A 5903-nucleotide genomic window follows, 5' to 3' on the forward strand; every position below is an offset into this window, starting at 1 on the left:
ACGAACGAAGCTGACACGTAGGACGTAGTCGACAATTGAATAAGCCAGCCAGGCTGAAGCTGAACTGCACTCGACATATCGCCGACCGGATCGTAACGAGCGTACTTCCTCGAAATGATAAGTCCAGCAGCATCGCGCAGCGTATCGCTTTTAATTAGTTGACATTCATTGGAATTTGGAAAACGGCTCGTTTCATTTTGAATTAGGTTTCATCCTCTCATATCGCATCACAATTTTTTCTTAGATTATAATGGTCAGTAGAAATGATAAATGGTAACAAATTAATTATTAATACTTAATAATAATATCGCTTTTTAATTTGCACATTTTTTTAGTTTTTACTGTTGCGGATGCAACAAGAAAACAATTTTTCCAAAATTTTAAATCTCATTCATTTCGCGTATCGAGGAAAAAATTTTCCTAAAAGGATAATCCAATAAATGTTTTATAAAATTAGAATGCTTTTTTGTGAAATTGCGTTTGTGCGCTTTCTAATGTTTACAGGATTCAACCTTCGTGGATGCTAAGCTAGGATCTAAGATCATTCCAACATCTAGATTTGTAACAATATTTAGCCTTTCATTTTTACCTTTGTTATACTATAACAAAGGTTTAGAAATTGGTCGAAAAACACGAAGTTGATCCGAGGCCCGGAGGTCCAAGTCACATATACCAATCGATAAGGTTCGACGAATTAAGCAATGTCTGTGTGTGTGTGTGTGTGTGTGTGTGTGTGTGTGTGTGTGTGTGTGTGTGTGTGTGTGTGTGTGTGTGTGTGTGTGTGTGTGTGTGTGTGTGTGTGTGTGTGTGTGTGTGTGTGTGTGTGTGTGTGTGTGTGTGTGTGTGTGTGTGTGTGTGTGTGTGTGTGTGTGTGTGTGTGTGTGTGTGTGTGTGTGTGTGTGTGTGTGTGTGTGTGTGTGTGTGTGTGTGTGTGTGTGTGTGTGTGTGTGTGTGTGTGTGTGTGTGTGTGTGTGTGTGTGTGTGTGTGTGTGTGTGTGTGTGTGTGTGTGTGTGTGTGTGTGTGTGTGTGTGTGTGTGTGTGTGTGTGTGTGTGTGTGTGTGTGTGTGTGTGTGTGTGTGTGTGTGTGTGTGTGTGTGTGTGTGTGTGTGTGTGTGTGTGTGTGTGTGTGTGTGTGTGTGTGTGTGTGTGTGTGTGACGCTTGACTTTAGTCGTCTGTTTCTCGGAGATGGCTGAACCGATTCGTTTGCTATTACGCTTATTTGAAAGGTGTTATCACCTTGTAGATCGCTATTGAATTGTTTTGCGGTCCGACATTTTGTTTAAAAGTTATAAGCAAAAATGTAAAAATTACGTGACATGATTTTCTCCGGAGCCGCTCAACCGATTTCAACAATTTTAGTATCAAATGAAGACTCTTACTACTGCAAATTTTTTGGGAGAGTTTTATAGCAAACAATCAAGCAGTTCAGAAGTTATGCTTAAAAATGTGCTTTTTCAAGGTGTCAATTAGTCGAACGTTTCTCAGAGATGGCTAAACCGATTTATGCGCTATTAGTCTTATTTGGTAGGTAATATAGCCTTATAAATCACTATTGATTTGTTTTTTGATTGGATGTTTAATTTGAAAGTTATGAGCAGTCGTGTACAGCATAATAAAAGTTATTTATTATTTATAACGATTTTAACCAGATAATTAACCAGATTTCAATTATTTTCGTATCAAACAGGAAGCCTTAACGCTGTGAACATATCTGCTAAATCTTATTAGAATTGGCCTTACCAGTCAAAAGTTATTTGAAAAACATTGATGAAATTATTTAAACAAACTTTACAGATATGAACCAAATAGAAAAAAAAACGCGATCATGTGCTCTTGCTTAAAAATGCCTAATTTTCCAGGTGGTGTGTCTTTAGAAAAGTTTATTTAAAAAATCTGGCGCAACTTTTTACACTATTCGGGTGACCGTAAATCTACCTATTAGGGTGATACAAATTTTTGTTTTTTTTTAATGCGTCCAAAAAAGTATCGTGTCTCCACAAAAGAAGACAGTAAAATAAGCAACAGTAAAATAAGCAACTTTGCTAGTAACTATTTTTTTTAAATACAGCGAAAATTAAAAAGTTGAGATATCGAAAAGTGGTTACGTCACAATTTAGATAAGTAATTTTTACTCGTCAAAAAAAATTCTCCCGAATCGATCCTCTAGATATTGCGATACACGCACAGTCGCTGAAAACATATGATTTCGAGGAGAGCGCGTTTAAACTATTGTACAGCACTGCACTCTTCAAGTGATGCAACAGTTTTACTGTAAATTCTCAACGAGACCACGTACCGAAAAATACTATGGGCTCAACATTTCTGTCAGTATATTACATATGCATGCATATGTGTTGATGATAACTACCATTACTGCCATTCAATGCATAACAATCCCATGTGATTTTCACCACCTAATGAGCCTGGGAATCACCTTTAAATTGTTCATGCCTTCAATATTTCAAACAGTAATGTTATGTTTGTTCCCAAAATTTTGAAAAAAAAAATGAAACTATGTCAGTTACAAGTTACAAATAAACGCATAACAGTCTCAGCAGCGAAAATATAACAACAAACATCTGCTTTTAGAAAATACCTGGACCAATATGGCTGTATAACTAACAAACGCAGAGTTTTGTGGCCTAGAAGAATTCTATTGAACAGAATTTGGATCGGATGTACGGTTCCGAAGATATGTCCGGAACAACACGTCCGGGAATGTTCCGGATCGGGGATCAGTTTCTGAATTGAGCTAAAGTACAACATATGACATCTTTAAGTACTCAAAATTGCAAAAGTAGCTCATTTGTCGACATATAAAGTGTCCAAGGTTACATTGGCCACAGCTGGACACATTCTGGGAACGTTCCGAATACATCCAGGCAAACGGACAGTTGCTTACTTAAACCAAACCCCAAAATGTCACCCCGCTATTAACTCAAAATAACAACTTATACAAATAAGAGGAAGACATTTTTTGATTGCTTTGGAATATTATACAAATTTATCAGTATATTACATGGACATGCATATGTATTGATGATAACTATCATAGTGTTATCAAGAAGTTGAGTTCCGAAAGCGTATCGAATTCTAACTCAAATGACAAATGAGATGGTATAACAAAGGTTCCTTTCACCAATAGGTGGATTAAATCGGGTTTTTTTAATTTGCATATACAGGCCGGACTCGATTATCCGGGGATTCGCTTAACCGGGGATTCGATTAACCGGGGATTCGATTATCCGGGTTTTAGACTCGATTATCCAGGTAAAAAAATATTTTTTCCCGACGATCTATTTCAAACCTTAATGTTATAGTTTTCGTGCTACATGATGATTCTTACTTGACAAGTATTGATTCGCCTCCCTAAAGCTACAAAATTCCTTTCCTATATCCCTTTCATCGGCGAACAAAACAAAAATAAATCCTGTGATAATGAAATCAATTTTTTTAATTAAAAATCATCAACATCATCGTGATCATTAATAAAAAAAATTGCAAAAAAGGTTTCTTATGACTTTAGGGGAGATTGATCAATAATAAAAAAAATCATTTATAACACCTAAATATTGAAAATAATAACACACAAAAAATAATTTTGTACCAAAAAAAAATCATCAGTGGAAAAAATCGTAAGAAAGGAATTTTCTGACTTTTGGGAAGATAGATCAATAATAAATAAAACATTTATGATACCTAAAAGTCAAAAAACTTGATATACAAAAAAAAAATTTGTTCTAAAAATAATGATTCGATTATCCGGGTGATTCGATTATCCGGGCTGAAAATAAAAATGAACACCCGGATAATCGAGTCCGGGCTGTAATTACTTACGTATAACAAGTTAGATTTAGTAAGCTACTAGCTGACCCGACAAACTTCGTATTGCCACAAATTAATCTGTGTTGTAGGGTACGGGTGGGTATTTCCAGCCCATTAAGCGGTAGCCTGAACAATATTCAGGAACTACGTTGAAACTATATTTATTCGAGACGAGATTTTTATACCAGTTGATAGAATAATATTTGCTGAATATCGGCGTGTATTTTGGTCTTAATAAAACGCTACTGAATTTGAGTTATAGTCGCAAGAAATGCTGAAGTCGCTGCGGCTAAATTGAGCCCATTTTCTATAGTGGTGTCTGTGTTTTTTAAATCCAACAGGCCGAAATAGCTAGCACAGCAATTAAATGCTTTTCAAAAACAGACCAAAAGAGAGTCCGACAATCCACCCGAGATTCTCACACAGCACTGGATCTCATCCATCGTAGCCATGATAAGTCTAGTAAGCTTATCCGGAAAGCCGTTTTCGTCCAAAATTTTCCATTGTCGGTTTACGCTATCATATGCGGCTTTGAAATCGACGAAAAGGTGGTACGTGGGGACTCGGAACTCCGGGCACTTCTGGAGGATCTGCCGCAGGGTGAAGATTTGGTCCATTGTAGACCGACCCTCCATGAAGCCGGCCTGGTAACTTCCCACAAATCTATTGGCTATTGGCGATAGGCGATGAAAGATGACTTGGGACAGCACTTTGTAGGCGGCATTCAGGATAGTGATTGCTCGGTAGTTCTCACAATCCAGTTTATCACCTTTCTTGTAGATAGGGCAGATAACCCCATCTTTCCACTCCTCCGGTAGTCGTTTCGTATCCCAAATCTTGACAATCAGTAAATGCAGACAGCCGGCCAACTTGTCCGGGCCCATTTTAATAAGTTCCGTTCCAATGCCATCCTTTTCCGCTGCTTTGTTGTTCTTCAGCCGCTGGATGGCTTCTTTAACTTCCCTTATCGATGGGGGTGGCACATCTTCGTTGCTTGCTACACCAATGTGGTCACTTCCTCCGCTATCATGGTCTTCCGCCTGTACGCCATTCAGGTGTTCATCGCAGTGCTGCTTCCACCTTTCGATCACCGCACGGTCGTCAGTCAAGATACCTCCATCTTTATCTCTGCACATTTCGGCCCGCGGCACGAAGCCTTTGCGAGATCCGTTGACTCTCTGATAGAACTTCCGTGTGTCGTGAAAGCGGTACAGCTGTTCGAGTTCTTCGCACTCCTTCTCCTCTTGGTGGCGCTTCTTTTCCTTGAAGAGTCGGGTTTGCTGCTTCCGCTTCTGTTTGTATCGCTCCACATTCTGACGGGTGGCTCTACGTAGCATTTGTATCCGCGCTGCGTTCTTCTCAGCCAATATTTCGCAAAAATGTAATTTAAAATATGATATATGTACTCATATGGGATGTTTTTCACTGAATTCGTTCTCTTCATGTCTCGATGTAGAATTTTAATAACTATTTCTGAGATTTTCAGCGGTGGCCTAACCTATACAACATGGCCCGACTATGACAACTTTTTTTGTCTTCACGTAAATGCCTATAACTTTATTATTTTTCTAGCAACCAGTTGAAGATTTTCCAGAAAAATACCTTTTTCTTAGATCTTTGCAACGATGTATTTAGATTTCCGAAATTCATTTTGAAACGGATGTTATGGGCGAAAGCCAAAAGGTGACCCAACCACGACGACATTCCCCTAATAATAATAAAAATAATAATAATATAAAAACACCCACATGTCAAATTTGGTTCCATTTTCTTGATTAGTTCTGTTGTTATGAGGAAATTTTTATTTCATTTGTATGGGAGCCTCCTATCCTAAAAAGGTAAGGGGTCCTAATTCATCATAGAAAAAATTCATGCCTCCAAAACACCCACATGCCAAATATGGTTCCATTTGATTAATTAATTCTAGAGTTATGAGGAAATTTGTATTTCGTTTGTATGGGAGTCCCCCCTCTTAGTGGGGGAGGGGTCTCCAACCATCATAAGAACCTTCCCTGGCACCAAAAACCCCTATATGCAAATTTTCACGCCGATCGGTTCAGTAGTTTTCGATTCTAT

Source organism: Sabethes cyaneus, chromosome 1 (assembly GCF_943734655.1).
Source record: "Sabethes cyaneus chromosome 1, idSabCyanKW18_F2, whole genome shotgun sequence".
Classification (NCBI taxonomy): Eukaryota; Metazoa; Arthropoda; class Insecta; order Diptera; family Culicidae; genus Sabethes; species Sabethes cyaneus.